Source organism: Vicugna pacos, chromosome 14 (genome assembly GCF_048564905.1).
Source record: "Vicugna pacos chromosome 14, VicPac4, whole genome shotgun sequence".
Lineage (NCBI taxonomy): Eukaryota > Metazoa > Chordata > Mammalia > Artiodactyla > Camelidae > Vicugna > Vicugna pacos.
In genome coordinates this window covers 62,517,100-62,539,043 of record NC_133000.1, presented here as the reverse complement: position 1 = coordinate 62,539,043, position 21,944 = coordinate 62,517,100, and the positions used below count along the sequence as shown (strand labels likewise).

Below are 21,944 nucleotides of genomic sequence, written 5' to 3'. Positions count from 1 at the left end.
TAAACAAGAGCACAGGGGTCTCCCTGAGGTGAGGCAACAGAGATGGGAGTTTGGGAAGGATGAAACATCTGGAATTTGTGGGGCAAAGTATGGAGTGGAGAGTGGTACACAGAATAAAATCCTACACACAGGCTTCCCCCAGAGTCTGAGGATGTATATGAAGTTTTAGATGTGCAGGAAATGCTATGGATTAACCAAAGAACTACCAGGGAACTTTAATGTGAACAAGCCTCAGAGCTCACAGAGTGAGAGAACTTCCAGTTCCAACCAGCTAGAGTGAAAAGCTGCATACCCGGCATTTGACAGACATCAGAGGAGCCAAGCTTTAGTGGTGGGACTTAGCTAGATGTAGAGTGAAGAGTGTTTTAAATCATCCTAAGAAAACACAAAAGTAAGCCTCAAAATCATCAGCTGGGTTCACAAGTAACTTAAACAAAGTCCAAAATCCTTTATAGGAAGATAACAAAACCCAGAATGCAGCAATATAAAATCCACTATGCCCAACATCCAATACAAAAGTACTTTATAATTAAATTTTTCCCATAGAAAAATGGCTTTACTGTTGAATTCTAATAATCATTTAAGAAAAAAATGATACCAACACTTCACAGACTCTTCAGAAAAAGACCCATTTTATGAGGCATCCTGGCATGAAACTGAAAAGCTTATAAGAAAACTGCAGACTGATATTACTCATGAAAATACTCACAAAAGCCTGAATAGTAGAAAATCAAATCCAGCAGTAAATTATATTAGCAGAATATATATGCATATATATTATACATATACACACATATACATATATATACATGCATACATATATAACTGACACACCATTTTTATATATTAATTTTTATATATTAATTGAGCTATACTGGTATATATTATGTCTCACTTACAATTATAAAAATATAAAGAGAATAAATTAATTGCAAAAAATTACAAATTCTTTATCTGTTAAGGGATTTCTATCTCGATTATATAAAGAACTCATGACTCAATAAATAAAAAGACAACCCAACTAAAGAATGGGAAAAGGATCTGAACAGCCATTTCTCCAAAGAAAAAAACACAAAAAGCCAATAAACATATGAAAAATGTCCAGCATTATTAGTCATTAGGAAAAAGCAAAGCAAAACCATATTGGGATACCACTTCACACCCTCTGGGATGGATATAATTAAAAAGTTAAATAATAACAAATGTTGGTGAGGATGCAGAGAAATCAGAACAAAACTTATAAACTTATACCTCATACATTGCTTGCAGGAATGTGAAATGGTGTAGACACTTTGAAATAGTCTGGCAGTTCCCTAAAAGGGTAAACACAGCCAAGCACTTGACCTAGTGATTCCATTCCTAGAGATATACTCAAAAGAAATGAAAGCATATGTTCACACAAAATCTTGTACACAAATGTTCATAGCATTATTCGTAATATCCAAGAAGGTAGAAGCACCCAAACATCCATCAACTAATGAATAAGTAAACAAAATGTGGTATACTCACACAACAGAATACTTTGTGTGTGTGCACTAATGTTTATAGCAGTGTTATTCACAACAATCAAAAGATGGAAACAATCCAAACATCCATCAGTGGACGCAAGAATAAATAAAATGTGGTATGTTCATACAATGGATTTGGCCATAAAAAGAAATGAAGTACTTATGTGCTACTACTTGGATGAACCCTGAAAACATGCTAGCCACAGAAAACTACATATTATGATTTTGTTCATAGAAAAAAAAAAAGTCCAGAATAGGGAAATCTAAGAGAAGGCAGATTAGTAGTTACTTAGGGCTGAGGGAGGTATGAGGGGATGGTGGGTTGCGGGAGTGACAGTTAAAAACAGTATGGGGTTTCTTTTCCAGGTGATGAAAATGTTATAAAATTGACTGTGGTCCTGGTTGCGAATCTGGAATATACTAAAAATCACTGAATTGTACACTGTAAATAGGTGAACTGTATAGTATATGAAATTATACCTGAGTAAGTTTTTTTAAAAGTCTGTTTTCTGAAGGCTCTTATTGAAACTAGGGCCAATAAGGTTCCTAGGCGACCTGCAAAGAACTCTTTGGGCCAGAAACACCTGTGCTCCTGAGAAGCCAATTTCCGGGCCAAGAACTGCCCTAAACCGCAGCCTAAATCCTTGTTTTTATGAGAAAACATGTGAGGTCAGAAGTCAAGAAACTGGGGACACTCTGACTTAGCCTCCTCTACAGGATGCAGCTGCCAGGACAGGCAGGCACTGGGGGCTGCAGGTGCCGGAGGAGCTCGGCCCCATGCCAGAGGTCTGGGGGAACCCTGGGCCTGTGGTGACCCCCTCCCCGCTGGACAGACTCCCAGAGGCCAGAACCAGGAGCCTCAGGGGCATCTCCCATGATGTGGCTGGGCCCCAACTGACCTCTGGACGCCACACAGCGAGGTCCAGGTGGGTGGAGACCTCAGGGCGGGCAGCAAGCACTTGCACTTTCAGCTCCTGCAGGGGCGCCCCCGCCGCTGGATGGGAACCACCTCCGGGTCGTTGTCCAAGTCCATCCCCAGTGTCCGGCCTCCTGGCCCTTGACGAGGAAGCTTCTCGGCAATGTGCTCAAAGCCCAGGAGACTGGCATCCCCTCCACAGGCTCTCACCCCACATCCACACGTGGTCCCTGTGACTGGGCACGTTTTGGACAGAAGGGGAACCCCGCTGGTGAACTTGCACTTCATCTCCATTTAGAGATCAGCGGCCTGGCGGAGGATGGTGAGCAAGTCTGGAATTCCAGCCAGCCTCTGTGCGATCCTCTGAGTACCATTACTGGAGCACCAGAGGCAGCATCTCAGGGTCCGCAGGGCTGACCACCTCTTGCAGGACTGCCCAGTCACACTGGCCCTGGGCAGATCACACCGGTAATCCTCAGTGAAATCCACCATGTCGCCAGAAAAGTCCACTGGGGTCCCTGGGAAAAATAAAATGGACCCTAAGCGATAAGGTCTAACTCCTTTTTCGGTGCTTAGTCTAGTTTCACTTGCCTATAGCGGGCCGTGTACAGAGGCACCTGAGGCCTCAGGTTAGAGTTCCCAGCACCGCGGGGCAGGTCCCCTCAGCTCACGGGGCCACGTCCAGGAGCGCGGGCGGGACGCCTCAATTCAAAATGGCGGCGGCGGCCGGCGTGCGCAGAGGTGCGGCGCCCGGTCTGCAGCAACGGGACTGCCCCGCCCCCTCCCCGCAGACGAGACCCCCGTGAGGCAGCCCCAGTTCCGCCCTTTGGGAGAATGTGGACTCTGGAGCGAGAGCTTGCACCTCTCACACCTCTCCATTCTTTGGCCCAAAAATAAAACTTTCCTTTGCTTCTGAACTGAACTTGGGCTATTTCTATCGGAGTGAGTGACACCGGGCAGGAGGACGCTTATCGGCACCCGACTCAGGAGGGTCGGAAACAGTTATACTTAACCTGCCTTCACTGATCAAGCTCGCTTTAATTGCTGCTACAGAAGTTTTGCAAGTCCTCCAAGCTCATGCAGCCTAACAGTAAGATGATGCACAAGCTGTTTTCCAGGAACTTGGAGTCTTCTGCATCTAGTTTGAGCTGGAGCCCGACAAGACGGAGCAGCACCACCAACTCTCTAACTGGGCATGCGCGAGTGGCCGGGACCCTTCTGACGTCAGAGGGCGCCAAATTCCACCCGCCTGCTCTCCCGCCTCCTCCCTTGGCTGCCTCCAGAATGAAGCTTTTCTCGGCTTCAGGAGTCTCAGCGTTTGGCTTGCGGCAAGTCGGGCAGGGCAACCTAGCTCGGTAACAGAAGGAGGACTCTTCTGGACCCCAGGATCCCCAGGACACGGCAAGCTCCAGGGAGGTAGGTCCCCGGAGGTCCTCAAGTTCAGTGTCGTGCTCGTGGCTGTGCAGGGCCACCTCCAGCTCACGGTGCCCGTTCACCCAGAGCAGCAGGTGCAGCGGGAAGGCCGACAGGCCAGGCCCACATCCTGGGTGGGTGGGCAGGGGAAGCTCAGCTCCCAGTAGAATATTATTTGACCATAAAAAGGAGTGAGGTAGTGACACATATTGCAACATAAATGACTCTTGAAGATGTTGCTGCACTAAGTGAAAGAAGGCAGTGGCAAAACACAACCTATTCTATGATTCTGTGTATGTGAAATATCCAGAAAAGGCAAATCTGTAAAGACAGAAAGTAGATCAGGGGTTGCCTAGGAGTTGAGGGATGGGAGGGTTAGAGTGGGAGGTAATAGCTAAAGTGTATGGGTTTTTTGGGGGTGGTGATATATGCATAACTCTGGGAATATAGTAAAAACTATTGACTTGTATAGTTTAAGTGGGTGAATTGTAGGATATGTGAATTATATCTTAATAAAGCTGTAATAAACAGATATCCAAAGAGTGGGTCAGAATGTGGAAAAAATTCGAAGTTTCAGGTACTATGCATGAGTAAATTGGGACAATCACGATGGAAAGCAGTTTAGCAGCACATAGTAAAATGAAAAATCACATACTCTGTGACTCAGCAGTTCCACTTTTACATGTGTGGTCTGGGGAAGTACAATTCAACCCATGATTCGATAAAGTGCTTGCACCAGAATGTAAATCAGTGCATCACTTCCTCGAAAAAAGCCCTGCTGTGAAATGTCAAGTGAACTAAAAAGTGTGCTTTGTGACACAGTTGACTTTTTCTGTCACAGACTCCCCATCTCACCAAGGACTATAATAATTTGTAGATGAATGGCCAGTTGGTGGACACACTTTTAAGTGGCACCAGTCTAGAGAAACTTGCCCATATGCAGAAAGGAAATGATAAACAATTTCAGCAGTTACAACGGTGACAAACTAGAAACCATCTAATAATAGTGAATGAATAAATAAATTGTGGAATATTGATTCAATAGAATACCAAATAGTCACTGAGAGGAATTTTATATATATTATATACAAACAGGTCTCAAAGTGTGTCATTTTGCACATAAAAAAGAATATAGTATCATTTATTTTTCTTTTTCTTTTTTTTCTTTTTAACATTTTTTATTGATTTATAATCATTTTACAATGTTGTGTCAAATTCCAGTGTTCAGCACAATTTTTCAATCATACATGGACATATACACACTCATTGTCACATTTTTTTCTCTGTGAGCTACCGTAAGATTTTGTGTGTATTTCCCTGTGCTATACAGTATAATCTTGTTTATCTATTCTACAATTTTGAAATCCCAATCTATCCCTTCCCACCCCCCGCCCCCTTGGCAACCACAAGTTTGTATTCTATGTCTAGGAGTCTATTTCTCTTTTGTATTTATGCTTTGTTATTTTGTTTTTGGTTTTGTTTTTTTTAGATTCCACATACTAGCGATCTCATATGGTATTTTTCTTTCTCTTTCTGGCTTACTTCACTTAGAATGACATTCTCCAGGAGCATCCATGTTGCTGCAAATGGTGTTATGTTGTTGGTTTTTATGGCTGAGTAGTATTCCACAGTAATTAATGATAGATGTGTGTTTATTGCCATTTAGAACTTCTCTTTGCAGTTGATTTGGTATTTCTGCTTTGTTCTTTTCTTCTTCCTTTTGTGGTTTGGTAATTTTCCTTTGTATTATCATGGATTTTATTTAATTTTTGTGACTCCCTTGTCATTTATATTAATTAAAAAATCCCACACAAATCAGTGCTTATTTATGCCCCTGGAAGCTTAAAAGTATTTTTTTTTTTTGATAGACTAGGAGATATATACTAAATTCATGACAAAGGCTACCTTTGGAGAGGAAAGGAGAGAATTCAGACTGGGAATAGAGAGCAGAGTGACTTCAATTTTATCCTTAATGTCTTATTATATTTACTTAAAAATTTGAATCAAATGTGTCAAAAATGTTAACAACTTTCAGTGCTGGGGGCTAGGTTCATGGATTATTGATATGTGTTATTTGTACTTTTCCATATTTTTAAATTTCTCAAGAAAAACAACACAATAAGGTGGCTGTACTTTTAGTAAATTATGACTGCATGCTACCCAGATATCTGCTCCAGTTATATTGAGAGACTGGAAGTGTGAAACTCCACCATCTGTTAAGGAAAGCTTGACATCCTTGAAAAGCATGGAGACATCAAAGACTGACGTTTAAACCAGATGACAGAGCAGATACAGCTGAGGACATTTGAATAACTGAAACCATTTGGGCAACAAATCCTGGAAACAAAAATCAGATTCCATCACAGAGCTAGGGAGGAGCATCTAGATCTGCAAGATGAAATTATCAATGATATTGATTAAGGTTTGGTTTGTGACTTCTCATTGTTTTCTTCTGCTGAGTGGGACTGAAAAGCTTTTTTAGTGGAATTAAACTTGTTAAAAGTGCAAGCTGTTCCAAGGAATCCTTATGTCTATTCCAGTCTGTTATTACAGGATTAAAGTGTTAAGTGTGGGGAGGAACCCCACACCATTTGAAGATTCGCAGCTTGAGCCCACCACCCCCCTCTCCACTAGAACTGAATTGTTTCTCTGACTCATCTTTGTGCAGACAAATGCATTAAAAGGCACTTGCATGACTGTGAGGTTATTTCCTTGCTGAACTTTTGAGCTGGAGACGTGCTGAGTACTGACTATGGTGCAAATTTCTGAAAGTAGGTGCTTGCTGGGTAAATACTTCCTTTGGTAAATAATGCCCCAAGTAACAAGTAATCATGCACTCATGCAGTCATTTTTTTCCGTTTAAAAAGTCAGATATACTTATGGTCCAATTCCATCCACTGGTTTAAGTCAGACAAATCTACGAACTTTAAGTCACTTTATTGATCTCTATGAGCTTGTAGATTGTAGAAATTTTAGATAAAATTAAGTTTTGGGCTTTATTTATTAATTCAGTTCAACCAACTTTATTTAGTCTTTACCAAGACCCAGATATTTTACAAAGCACTGAAAATACAAAAATGGAAATTACAATCCCTACCTTATACTAGTTGTCAAATAGTAAGGAAAACAGGAATGTAAGCATATATAGTTCAATGAGATGCTAAAAGATAAGTGTGAACACTTTTAAGCACCTTGAGGACCATGTTTTTCTTTTTCACAGCTGTATTCTCAGAACTTAGCCTAATGCCTAAAACATTGAATATACTGAATGAATGCCTTTTTATTAATGAGCAAAAGTACTACAGAAGAGAAAGTGATTATGATAGAAGCTCTTTTTATCAGATGTTATCAAGGACAGCCAGTTAATCAGAAAGTTTGGATGAAGTGGGTTCTTTCAGAAAAGAATATTTAACAAAACTTAGGCATTTTATTTGAAATAAAACATCATTTGGAGGTTTCTTTGTTTTGTTTTGTTTGTTTGATTGTCAATCCTCTGAGAAAGGGTCAAGCCTTTCTGCGTGTCTAAGCCCACAGTTTGGAAAACTGAGGCCTCCTTCTTTTGTAAACTATGTTCTTAATGAATCTTCAGTGATTTCTAGTTTCAGTGTATTTGCAGAGCAGTGAACCCAAAGGAACTCGTATGAAGCACTACCCTTCAAAAGAATGGGGCCGTGTCAGGGATAGGTTAAGAGGAGACCAGGGCAAAGGGGAAGGCTCACTCTATGGAAGATTCTGTAAGGACAAGAGAAGGGAGTGGGATTGAGAAACATTTAGAAGACAGTCCACAAGAGTTAGTCATTCAGGGTGAAGGTTAGGAAGTTAAGATCCCTGGGCAACTGGATGGCTTGTAGGACCACTCACTGAAATAGGGCAGTGAAGGAAGAGGCTGGGGTGAGGATGTGATATGGAGTTCAGTTGTAAACATGATGCTTATAGGATATCCAGTTGGAGATGGTTTGGACAGATAGATAAATGCAATATTTGCTGTAGAAGTTTCTATAAACAGATGGATAAAAATTGCCACATACATACACACACAGTACATCCACATTCTTAGCCATAGCTACATGCATGAAAATACGTGAAGATGCAGTTTTATCTTACATTCCTATATATAGATCCATTTATCAGTATTATTTATATAACCTTATATGAGAATTGAGTGCATGTTTAAATATTGAATTCATGCATATGAAAACAGAAATAACTGTATCCATAGCTTTATTTGTGTGTCAATATTTCAGATATAACCCATACATATTGATACTCTATAAAGACTGTAATATTTGCCAGTATATCCTAGATGGTTAATTCTGAGAAACCACAGTGGTAAAAAAATTGTTACATAATATTATTAAATGCTTAAATTCAGTATTCTGCAGAACTCTTAGATTAAATGTAAATATTAAAGATGAGAAATTGATGCAAAAAAGAGGGAAGGAAAGGATGGAGGAGGACTTTATTTGATACGGTGACTAGGTTGGATAACATGAGAATGCTAACCAGGGGCTAAAGCTTCTAAAGGGTTACTCCAGGGCTTCCCCCAGAACACAGTGACTCCAGGTTTCTAGTCTTGACCTGGGTGAGACTGAGAAGCAAATTTTAGTTGCCATATTGTGCCAATTATTTTTAGTGAGTGATTTTTAAAAATATGTGCTTTCTTTAATAAGCACGTTTTCTGGCTGGATATAGAGTCAAAGTTAACATTAAATTCTAAGGGAAGACAGGAAGGAAACCTCTTATGAGCCTAGAAACAGAGTCACTTTGCTTTAAAACCTGCTCTTTTTCAAGTTTTCTGCTTGTCAGCAGCTTGAGAATGGAAGATTATGTTGTATCCCCACCTTGTGGCTATAATGTGTACCATTACATATAAAGAGCTAAATCCACATTGGAAATAGATACATATAATTTCATTGACTTAATCTAAAATTTGTTATCCAAATGATCCCCCTTCACCAGACCCCTCACCTGGCATGCACTACACCACACACACATTAAAAACTAAAAGCCTTAATTTTGTTGACCTCACTTATTTATAGCTTTTCCAATTTTCAGTGGGCAACCTGCTTCAAGCAGATTGCAATGGAATATAAAATTCAGAAGTTTACCATAAGTAACTCCTTTTCTCCCCAAGTTTTTTTTTCCATATCCCCCACCCCCATCAAAAAATCTCCCCTTTAAAAAAATAGATATTTATTCATTCATTTTAGTGGGGGTACTGGGGATTGAACCCAGGACCTCATACATGCTAAGCATACACTCTACCACTGAGCTATATACCCTCCCCCTAAAATGTCTTCCTTCTTTGAAAGCTTAAGATTTAACCGGTTGGGTTTTGGAGTATTTGAAACTTTCACCTTCTCAAAAGCTGAATCTCCAACTTATTTGACGTTTCCGTATAGGTAGCCATGCACAGGAAAAATAAATGTAAATCTTCAATCTTTAGCACTGATGAACTGTGAAAATCAGGAAAACTTCACTCAATCTTTGTCATCCCAGAGCTTCACACCATCACCAGGGTGAGGATGGAAACAGCAGGGTAGTCAGGCACCATCTGGCAGACAAGTCATCAAGGCTGTAGTCATGTGTCTCCTAAGCCCACTGACCAATACACTAAATAAAAATAAACATAGCATAAACCGTGTTTTTTGAGAGAGACATCAGAGATTGATTTTGAGATGCATATCAATCACGGTACCCAAGAATGTGCAGATTATTTTGCGTAGAATCATTCATAGTACCTTCTGAGATCAGCAAGAGCAAACATATCTGTAGCTAATGAAACATAATTTTAAATCAATATGACTGACATGCCTTGGGTTGTGTGGCAGTGAAGAGAGTCGGGGTGGGAAAGGTGACAAGCAGTACAATTTTATATGAAAAAGGAAATTATTGATGTGTCAAAGTAGAGACCATAAAGCTTGAAATGAACTCTTTCTGGGTGCAGCTGTGAATCTCTAGAAGGGAGCAAAGATGCTGAGATTTTCCTGTTTATCAAAATGGGCCAGAAATTAAAAATATCATGAAATACTTGCCTAAGCATGGGAAACTTTCTGCTTACTTTAGGTTCCCTGTTTAAAACCTTCATTAGATTGGATAGATATTAGAAAGCTGGTTGGTGCCAGGTCCAAAGGGAATAATTGGACAATAAAAATGATCCCTTATTCTTATTTCCAAACTGCACAAGAAATCATTTAGTGTTTATTATGGTTTCCTCTGTGTTACGACATGTTGTTATTTTAAGTCTTAAAACTGCTCTGTGGCAGTGGTTTTGTGGGACAGACCTCCTTAAGACCAAAGCTGTTATAAAAGTTATTTTAAAAAATACTATCCATTTTATTTTATTCACAATGAAGGTAATAAATACTTAGCATAAACAAATAAATCCAAACATTTGATAAAGAGGAAAATGGATTTCCTCTTTCTGTTGGGTGAAGATTAGACATGGAATGAGGCACATGGCCTGGTGATGAAAACTCCCAGGAGTTTCACACTCTGGACCATTTTGTGGCAGCTCCATCAGAAAGCCTGTTATAAATATTGACAGGGCCTGCCACTAGGGGGCAGACAGGCTTACTTTCATGACTGAGTTTTATGGAAATGGGATTGAGGTTTCAAATAATTATTTGGAGATCTGATGAGGAAGCAGAAAAACATAAAACAAACCAAAAAGCCTTGTCATTTTATTAAAATAAAAAATAAACAAAGGAAAGCTCGACTTTGTATTTTTGCTCAGTTCAATTAAAAACACTGACAGCTATGCATTTTTATGTGCGCACATTAGTGAAAACCACACTAGTGAAATAGTGCCTAAGGGTGGAGATCCCAGGACAGTTGTCCCTAGGTATTGCAGGGGGTTGGTTCCTGGACCTCCGTGGATACCACATTTGAGGATGCTCAAGTCCCTTATGTAAAATGTGGTAGTATTTGCATATAACTTATACACATCCTCCTGCATATTCTTAATCATCTCTAGATTACTTATAATACCTAATACTATGTAAATTCTATGTAAATGATTGTAAATACAATGTAAATGTCGTGTAGACAGTTGCTAGTGTGCAGCAGCAAATTCAAGTTGTGCTCTTTGGAATTATCTGGAATTTTTTTCTCAAATATTTTTGATCCATGGTTGGTTGAATCCAAGGATGGGTAAGGAGGGCTGACCTTACAGCATGAGTGAGGTGAAAGAGCCAGGCAGCAGGGCACTGTGCCACAGCCTTATGTCTGAAGCCAGTGTGGCTGGAGGGCAGTGTCTCAGAGGTGAGTGGCCACATGAGGTTGGAGAGGTAGGCGAGGTCATGTCTTGCAAGATCTTGTAATCCAGTGTGAGTAGTAGTCCCTGGATGTCCAGGTAGCCCCCTTTCCTGCTGAGGAATACCTTTGTAAATGGCAGTAGGCTACTTTGGGAAGGGACAGGGCACTATTGATATGGACAGGAAGCATTATTGCAGACCCTGTTGGAGTGAGAACACATAGGGCGACTTAAATAAAGTCCTGGTCAAGGGCCAGCTCTCAGTGGGTCCATGGATCACACAGTGGCAGTTTCCTCAGTCCCAGATGTACAATGGAAGTGGACACAGGTAGGCTGAAAGAAGAAAGATGGGGAAAGTCATACCATGAAAATGCTAAGAATAAGAAAGCCGGTGTGACTAAGTTAATGCCAGATAAAGTAGACTTTGAGCCAAGGAGTCTTTCCAGAGGTATGCAGGGAAGTGTCATGATGATAAAAGAGTCATTTCATCAGGAGAACATAAAATGATAAATGTATATGCGCCAATAACAGAGCTTCAAAATACATGAAACAAAAACTGACATAAGTAAGAGAATAGAGACCATACAACCAAATTTCGAGACATAACACCATCTCTCAGAAATTGATAGAACCAGATGAGAAAAATTGGTGAAGGATGTTGAAGATTTTAACAATATTACTAACCTTGCCTTACACTCACAATGGCAGACTATTCAGTCTTTACAAGACAGCATAAAATGTTCACCAAAATAGAGCTCATGGTGGTCTATTAAATAAATTTTAATAAATTTCAGAAGATTACAGAGTATGTTCTCTGATCACAATGCAACTAAATTAAAAATCAATAACAATAATATACATTAAAAAGTCCCACATATTTGGACTCCATTGGTCAAAGAAGAAATTGGAACATATTTCAAACTGAATAATAATAAAAATACAGTATATAAAAGAATTGAAGGAGGCAACTAAAGTAGCACTAAGTGGGAAATGCTTATATTAGGAAAGGAGATAAGTTTAAAATCAATGATTTAAATGCTACTTCCAGGACTAGAAACAATAGCATCTTAAAGCTGAAGTATTAGAAATGAAATAGTAAAGATAAGAAATCATTGAAGAAAAAAAGGGCAACAATAGAGAAAATTAAAGCCAGAAGTTGGTTTTCTGAAAAGCTTAATGAAGTTGACAAAGAGTAATACCCAGAGAAAAAAAAAGAAAGAAAACAAAAACTTACAAACATCAAGAATGAAAGAGCTTATCACTGCAGATTCTACAATAATTAAAAAGATGGAAAGGAAATAGTATGAATAACTTTATGTCAATACATTTGAAAAACTCAGATGGAAAATAGTATCTCCCAAACCTAATACAAAAGAAAAAAAGTCTTTATTAAGGAGATTGAATTTGCTATCAAAAACTTTCTTACAAAGAATACTTCAAGTTCAGAACTGACTGTATAAGTAAACCATTTGGAGAAGCAGAAATTTTTAAAGTTGCAAATAACTGATCCATCTGTAGACAATTATAATGTAACAAGTATCCTATTCTTTGATTATCAAATCATTCAATTCATTAATGATTTTATCCTAAGGCTACTGAAAGCAATGATCGTGGCAGTTTTTTAGAGCAATAGGATATCTTACGGAAAAAAACGTACAAAGGTCACAGCCATATTTCCTGGTTTGCTCGGGTTGTTTGTGCCTTCCTGCTGCCTCAGGGTGAAGGCTAGGTCCAGAGCAGTGTTTGTTTCCTTCTGCTTTCCCAGACCCAGCAGAGCTGCTCAGGATGCCTTTGTTTGAGCTTCATTTCCATTGATTTTGGTCCCACCTGCCAATCCAGGACCTTCAGCCTCTGCAAATTCTCTCCCAGTTGTTTCCAGCCATTGCTAGAGCATGCTGTGTGTGTGCTCACCAGCAAGTTTTGTTCACTACTGCCCTGTAGCTCTGGCTTTCTGTTTTCCAGCACTTGTGCTCCGCCTGAGTCCTGCAAGGCACTTGGAAGGAGAATGGCTCTGGGCAAATTGCACAGGAAATTTTCCCCAGTCTCCCCCCAGGTGCTGCTGCCTGAAATCCACTGTGTGCTCTGTACAAGTAGGGAGACAGATTCTCTCCATCTTTTGCATAATTCTTTGTCTTCATGCCAAAGCAATGTGGCTTGTACCCAAAGACTTAACAGAGATTTTAGTAACATAGCTCTCATCTCTCCATCATCTTTGTTTCCAGTAGCTGATAGGTGTTCTGTGCTAAGAGGCAGTAGCGACATCTGCTGGCGAAGGGAAACATTTTCAATCACATCTAATTATTATTACTATTATTTTCTTTTTCAGTTTTTAAAACTTTGTAGTCAGGTTAAGATAACACTGACCAATAAGAACAGATCTAATCCCTGTTTCGCCAGAATTATTTTATTTTTAAAATGTTGTGTTGTATATTTTCACTGCCAAGTATATGATATTTGAGTAATTATAGGAGATTCTAACCTAAATGAGTGAGCAAGTCAGGGAACAGTCTGGAAGACCTCACATTTCTAGGATTTTTTAATGTTGAAAAATACTAATTTACCAGCTTCTTTGGTACTCTGTAGAGGAACTTTCCACCTCCAGTTCTACAAAGACACAAAATAAACAAAGGGCCAACAAACTTGTATCATATTCAACCGCTGTGATATAGAATTGTGATTAGACATGTGACCTTTAGAGCTATAGAGCTGGGTTCGAATCTGATCTCTGCCACCAACAGCTATAACCTTGGGCGAGTAACTGAATTTCTCTGTGGCTCAGTTTTCTCAACTACAAAGTGCGAATAAAGATTATAATACCTATCTCATTGGATTGTGATGAGCTAGTCTGTGCAAATATGAGTAAATAGGGTCCCTAGAATATTATAGTAAGCACTCTGTGAGTTTCAGGATTAGCATACTATTTAAGTCATGTTATTAAATGCTTCATATGAATCCTGAATGATTATCTGGAGAAGAGTTGAGAGTGAAATAAATAAAACAAAGAAATTCAGACACGTCAGATATTCATCATAATCACCATAAAAGCAAAAGAAATCTTGTCAGGTAATCCTAAAGCTTACAAACCTTGCAAATTTAAAACTAGAAATTTTTTGCTGTTTTCAAAGTTTTACAAATTGTTTTATTTTCACTAGCCATTGAATATACTGGGGCAAAAAGAAAAAATAGAAAATCGCTTTTTGCATTAAGATAGAATTTTTTTCCTTTCAGAATTCCAAATGAAAGTTTTTATTTTATAATTTAAAGAGTTTTATATTTTAAGTGTTCACGGGTATTACATCCTAGATTAAATATAAGCAGATCCCCAAGACTAGCTTATTACATGGCATTATTGGAGTAGCATTAATTGAAATTTTACCTAATACAATCACTACAAGAATGTTTTTTGATTAAGACTATTTTATCCCTTACATTAAGACACAAAACAAACAAACGGAAAGCCCAACCCAATGACCACAGTACCCACAGCACCAACAGAAAGAGTTGCCCTGTGGTCAGTACAGATTCAACCCCCACCTCTTTACTGTTTTACTGAGGTTTGCACACCTTTCAGGGTCAGAACTATGCTGAAGTACAGACTCACAGGAAAACAAAGTGACATCCGTCAACACTTCTTTTTAAATCAACAACATGGGAAATTTTTTTCTTTGTATTTTTAAGTTTTTATGAAACCTATGCACATGTAAAATTAGCAGAATTCCACAGCTCTGCATTTTCTAATGGAGTAATTCAGGTCAGTTTCAGAATTACTTTGCAAAACTGATGAAAGCTTGTACTAAAGTGCCTTTGAATCTGGTTCAGGTCAAAAAGAAGCAATCTATCAAAAAACCAAACAAACAAAAAAAAAACTTGTCCCATTAAAAAACTTGAACTGCAAATTTTAATGTGCTTCCAGGACGTACTTGAACATCTGATTGATAAACATGACCTCAAATCCAATTTTTACAATATTTGGATGAAAGCATGGAAATGAAGTACTGAGTGCTTTCCTGGTTTTTGTTTTAAATATGAAACAATTTTGATCCATTTGTAAGGGATTTTATGGTAAAACATCAAAATATGTGAGTTTGTTGCCTGTTTCTGATTAAGCTCATTTTCAAATGAGAAAAAGGAAAGAGATATTTGCAGATAGGGTCCATCAATGGCAGCAAAGCCTACATCAAAACACTCTACCAATCACTGCTTCATCCATCAGAAAATGTGTCTCTTGATTTTTTGGTATGTTCAATGGCTGGTAGAAATAGAACAACTTGTAAAACTTTTTGAAAGCAAGCAAAATTATCTCTGGATGAGATGCTCAAATGAGCACAGGCTGTGAGTTTCCCTGCACATTCAGACCAGCCCTGAAGATGTCAGAAGAGAGATGGAAGATTGAAGATATAGCCACACGAAATGCAGAATCAAAGAGAGAAATAACCTGAAGTATAACAGAAACTTTCTCCCCCCACCGCCATACACAGATACAGAGACACACACACACACACACATATCACAACAAAATTGCTATAACCTTGAAAATCAAGATGAAAAAGATAAATTTCTAGCAAAGATGATTCTCTAAAATTGGCATAAGAAGAAATAGAAATAGAAAATACAAATGGACTGAAAACCATGTTAACTGTTGATGCTGTGATAACCAAAAGCACCAGGCCAAAAAGGTGGTGCAGGTGCACCCCACCAACTTCTAAGAGGCAGATTGTCACCATCTTCTACAAGTAGAAGTCAGATGTTCTTTTCACTGTGCCATGCAGCCACCTTTGAATCTCTCTAGAAATAACAAACGATATAAATTACAATTTATATTGAAAGATTATACCAATTTTCTCTATAACTAGGCTCTTAGTGTCTGACTGATCTACTCTGTCCGAGGACCTACCATCAGCCTGGGAATATGTCTCCTTTACTCAGACCTGGTCCATTTGAAGGAGTGTGTGCTTGGCCACGCCCCGAGTTGAGCTGCTGACCCAACTAAAGCCTGTAGATGAGACCCCAGCCTTCTTCATCTGTCAGGTTTTATACAGGCACAGTTATTGATCTGCAGGCAGACACACAGAGAAGTTTCTTAGTGGGAGGATTTTTATGGCATCCTAATTATTTCAATAAACTGCAGTTATGTACTCTACCAGCTCAGCCTAATTTTCAAAATACACTCGTGAAACCTTGAAACTGTGGGCTGAGTTCTTAACTAATTCATAGGTGGATCAGTTCAGACAGTTTTCAAGTCGTCTTTGAGATAAAACACATCAGCTAAACTACTTACAGCTGTGGCCCATGAAAGCTGTGTGCTAAAATACTGTCTGAACCAGGCAGTTTTCTTATTGCTGAAGTGTCCTTGGCCCTAATTCATCTAGATATGTAAGATAGTACTGTGCTATCCATTAAAATGCTTTTGAAGTTATAAACATTTACTCATTCACTCCACAATCTTTTATTTGGCCAGCTGTAGACTAGATGGAGTTCAGGATGCCAGGGAGAAACTGATGAACAAAACAGAAAAGGTCCTTGCTTTTCTGGAATGTGTATTATACTGGAAGAAGATCAAAAAGTACAAATAACATAGTTTTATATAACAAATAAAATGTAAAAAAGAAACAGGATAATGAGATTTATTGGGCTCAGGAGGAAGGTTAGGTAGAGTGATATAAGAAGACTTCTTGGAGACGATGGCATTTGAATCAAAACAGAATGTGTGGTACTTGAGAGTCATTGGAAGATCAGGCCAAACCCATTTCAGGCAGAACGATCAACAAGCCTAAAGTACCTAAATTTGGAATGAGCTTACTGTGTTCTAGAAACATCCACAAGGCAGGAGGGCCTGGAGAGAGTGAATGAGGAAACAGGAAGAGAGTACAGGAAGTAGTTGGTGGTCCAATCACATAGGGCCTTGTGAGCCATGGTAAGTACTATAAAATATTGAGACACTAAGTCATGTGTTTTAATGCAAATTTATTTTTAAACAGTTTATCTTTATTTACAAATTATTGCAAGGAAGATATGGTTCTTAGATTTCTTCTTAGGTGTAAAAGAACCTGCAGTAGTCCTTTGCTAGGGGTTGATTTAATTACAGATAGCTGAGGGAGGTCAGAGTGAGGTAATGATCCCAAGGTTGGTGGGCAAAAGTCAATCACCCATGACAAAATTAGCTAACTTTAGGTGAACTTTTTTTTTTTTAAACAACAAAACAATGTTATAAATGTGATATCCTGTAGTAGGCTTTTTTAATCTCAAGGATACACACCAACAGTCTTGGAACTTTTAACCTTCCCAGCAAATAGACAAATGCAAATTCACCCAGGAAGACAGAAGAATAAGCAGAAATTTTAGTTAAATGTGTGGGTAACTCGTATGTATATATAGTAGCTGCATTTTCCTTGTACTTGTCTGACAACGAGAAATGCTAGTTGAGCAGTTTGTCTTCTCAAGCGCCCAAGTCAACAGCTTTCCGTTCTTTCAGGATTTCTTACTAAACTCTGAAAGTGGAGGCCTGTAGCTTCTAACTTCCATTACATTTTGTAAATGAACAACTATGTGGTTTATAATTTACTCTTTCTACAGAAGTTTGACTTTATGCTAAGTGTAGCAGAAAGCCACTGGAGGGCGCCAGAGTAGGAGAGCAACATGATGTAATTCTTATGTAAAAAGAACACCATAGCTGCTGTCTGGGAAAGGGATGTTGGGGTCTAAGAGAGAAAGCAGAAAGATCAGTTAAGAGGTGATGGCAGTTCACCAGGTCTCAGACCGGTGACTGACTGTGGGAGAGAAGTGGCAATAAGTGGTCAGGTTTGGTAAATGTTTTGAAACTGGAGCCAGTAGGACCTAGTGATGGACTGAATGGGGACCTGGGAGAGGTGGTAGAAAGAATAGAATCATGAATGACTTCCAGGTTTGGGATTTGAGCAACTGGCTGAATATGCTGGTGTTCTTTTTTTTGGCGGGGGGCGAGGTAATTAGGTTTACTTACTTGTTCTTAGAGGAGGTGCTGGGGATTGAACCCAGGACCTTGTGTATGCTGAGCATGTGCTCTACCACTTGAGCTATACCCTCTCTGCCCCCTGAATGCTGGTGTTCTTATATGAGATGGAGAAAATTTTCTGCAGGTGTGGAGCAGAATCAAACTTTCTGCTAGGTATCTGAGATTTAAAATGGTCCATGAGATATCAAGATGGAGGTGATTACTAGGTAGTTCATTATGTGTGTTTGGGAATTAGGGCCTATTTGGGGGCAGATATAAATTTATTTTATGGGATGGAAAGAGATTTTCTAGGGAGAGAGTGGAAATAGAAGAAAAGAGGACTGAAAATTTAGCCATGATTCTGTTCTGCATTTCCAGAACAGAATGGCAAAAGGGTCCAGTAAATCTGCAAAAAAGGAGACACCAATTGGGGTGAAGGAATACCAGGAAAGAACAAAGTCCCAGGAGGCAAATGAATAAACTATTAAAAATGTACGAGCTTGAGAGATTGCCTCTAGACACGGGAGTCTGTGTGGGCTAAACAGGACAGGCTCTGATAGGCTGCAGGAACAAATGGTCCAACAAGCACCTGTGCCCGCTCATGCTGTGTGTGCAGCTGGGTGCTTTGTTCATGGTAGTCACTCAGGGACACGGGCTGGTGGAAGTTCTGTTTTCCACAGAGCTGGAAATGGTTCTGTGATTGACAGGGCAGGAGAGAGGAACATGGTGCTCACACATTGGCTCCTAAAGCTCAACTTGGAAATGACATAGGCACCTTTCCTTCACATGTCATTGGCCAAAGGAAGTCACGGCCACAGCTAACACCAAAAGAGGTAAGCAAGGGCAATATCATCATGTTCCCAGAAGTGGGATGCAAATGGGGTACCTGTGAGCAGCCCTTGTGGTATGCAACGGGTAGCTTGTCATAGGAGGGGAGCAGTGGTGGTGTTCACCGCCATGGACATTTAGAGATGAGAGAAGAGTTTAAAGAAGGTTCTAAGATTTCTTTGCCCTTTCCCTGGCTTCAAAACTGACTAGGATCAGTGGCTTTCATCCATGACCTTTCACAATGACAGTAGAAAATTGAGGATTGGTGAAAAGTTCCAGTGTTCCCTCCTAAGACATAGGAGATGCAACACCGCCCTGGCTTAAGTATATGAGTTTCCAGTCTGTAACCCGTGTGTCAGGGTCCAGTCAGGAGTCTAGTATTTGAACAGAGAGAATTTAATGGAAAGACTTGTTGCCTGGGTGTAAGGCAGTTAACTACCAGAAGGAGTGAAAGAGGACTTGAAGGTTTAACAAGGGTAGCAACCATGGATGGCGGTTAGGAACACGAAAGCTGAGAAACAGTGACTGAGGAAGGATTTGGAAGCACTGAGGAGGTCTCAGCAGGGCTGAAGTTCAGGCTTCTGGGCTAAAGGAATGGTGGGTGGAGGGACATGCTGCCTGCTCCTAAGAGACAAAATTAAGTTCCTGGAGACGACATGCTGTAGAACGCTGAGAGCCACGGCCCCTGCAGTGAACTCTGCTGTTCTGCGGGGCCCGCCACCTGCCTTGGGAGCGAATCCCACAGGGAAGATGAAAGCAGAGAAGCCTCGTCTTGTGGGCAAAATTGTACCCCCCCCTAAAAAAAGACGTATCGAAGTCCTCACCCCTGGCACCTGTGAATATGACTTTATTGGGATATAGAGTTTCTGCAGGTTAATTAAGATGTAAGATTAGTTGAGGTCTTACTGGGTGGGGCTGGGTCCTTAATCCAATAGGACGGGTGACCTTAGAGAAGAGAAGAGACAGAGTCTGAGGCAGACAAGAAGGTGATGTGAAGACGCAGACATGCCGAGGGATGATGGGGTGACATGCAGTGATGGAGACAGAAACGGGTGATGCAGCTACAAGCCCAGAAATGCCAAGGACTGCTGGCGACACCAGAAGCCAAGAGAAAGGCATGGGACAGATGGTCTTACAGAGCCTTTGGTGAGGCGCGGCCCTGCCGACACCTTCATTTCAGACTTCCAGGCTTTGCAACTGCAAGAGACTACTATTCTGTTGTCTTAAGCCACCCAGTTTGTGGGACTTGGTTAAGACAGTCCTATGTAACGAATACAAGTCCCTTCTTCTTCCAGCCTTTCTGCCTCCTGCCAGGGCTACCTATTGGCAGGCAAAGAGGAAGTGACGTTTGTGGAGACCCCAGCTCACAGAGCAGGATAAAAAAGTGTGAATGTGGCGCTAAAAGACACTAAAATAATAACTGCTACAGCTTCTGAGACCTTGGACAATTTGAGAAACTTCTATGATGCTCAGTTTCCCCACGCATAAGCTGGGGAGAAAGGTACCATGAGGCCTCACAGGGGTGTCGTAAAAATAAATGCATAGCTGACTCAGGTTAGTACCTGCAAAAAGAAAACACATGATAAGATGCTTTTTTATGTGCTTAATATTTTCAGTAGCTGAAACTGAAGGAGAAATTGCTTGATTTCCTAAGGGAATTAATGGCATGGCCACCCTCCTTTGGGGAGATAACAGCATGGTAAAATTTCAACTTTCATGACAGCTTAAAACTCCTGCACACATTTGTAGCCCCTAAAAATTCATCCAGGCAAAGAATGCTACCTTTCAAGTAACTTCCCAAATATTTAAATCGACATAAATCCTCAGTCCTTTCAGTATCCCTGCTAACAAACTGAACCTGAGGAAGAAAACAGAGCAGTCAATTGAAAAAAAAGAATGTTACATAACAAACAGCAACAATACCAACACCCAAAACACTAGGCTGCTTTAGTTCTTCAAGAAAGTGCCTTCTGCTGCCTCTAACTTGTCTGGGTTGGAAATTTTTATTGCTCCCTGGTCATGTAGCACATTTCCCACAAAGCTGAGGGCCATTGCTGAATCTAGTTCATTCTCTTCCATTTATGTTAACAAGACAAGTTTTAAAATGGAAAAAAAAAGGTGAAAACACATTTGGACACATTCCAGGAAACATCTGGAGCAAATTTGCTCAAGAAAATAACTTCAAGGAGGGTGCAGAAATAGATTCCTCTGTGTTTTCCTTTAGCACGTTCATGCTCAGAATTCACAAAGTTGGACCCCAAAGAGAAGGGCAGCATGAAAATTCAGTGTCTGATAACATACTGTGTACATTACAGGGCCATTGCTGGGTCCTGATGACGCCCCACTAGGTCAGGTCCCATAGCTTGGTCCCTGAGACCTCAGCCCCCAAAATAATGACTCTTGCTTGTTCAGGGGCTGCTGTGCACCTGACTCTGACTAGGCATAGGGAAACCAGTGGTGAACACGAACTTACAGCCTCGTCGGGAAGACAGACCCTGACTAATAATTGCGTGTGTGATGATTCTTTGGGGCTTCAGGAAAGGACTTGTGTTCAGGTCATCCTGGGACTAGCCTTTGGTTCCTTGTTCGATCTTTAAAGGGTTCGCCTTTGTCCAGACTTCTTCCTGAGGAGCACGAACATCCAAGGCCCAGCGTGCACAGCTTAGATGCACACTGCGGACTGTCTGACTTCTCCTGACCTCAAAGCGCTCTTTGGCTAAATCACTGGTCAGATGTCAAATGTCCGGTTGCTCCAAATCTATTATAAATTCATCTAAGAAAGTGCTCTGCAAACACTTGCTTTTGAATCACTCCGCTGTGATTCCTGGGGTTCTGAAGGAGCGCTTTGCCAGAGGCAAACACCTCTTAGAGATCTCTTAGAAGTCTAATGGTGAATGTCCACCAACCCATGGCCACACAAACGCCAAGTTCAGCTGCACAGGATAAAAAGTGCTGGGAGCCTGACTGAACACACCACTCACTCTTCAACACTTAAACATTAAAAGGAAACTCATGAGCAAACTCACAAAAACAGCCATTCAGAGAAAAGTACCC

General features: G+C 40.3%; 1 protein-coding gene across 1 annotated transcript in view; it reads left to right on the top strand.

Moving 5' to 3' along the window:
- Positions 1 to 3,751: 3,751 nt before the first annotated feature.
- OXGR1 (oxoglutarate receptor 1) overlaps positions 3,752 to 21,944 on the top strand; it is a 35,315-nt gene continuing 17,122 nt past the window's right edge. Inside the window, exon 1 of the mRNA XM_072937381.1 lies at positions 3,752 to 3,840. The gene's annotated coding sequence lies outside the window, so the exon portion shown is untranslated. The remainder of the gene's footprint in view (positions 3,841 to 21,944) is intronic.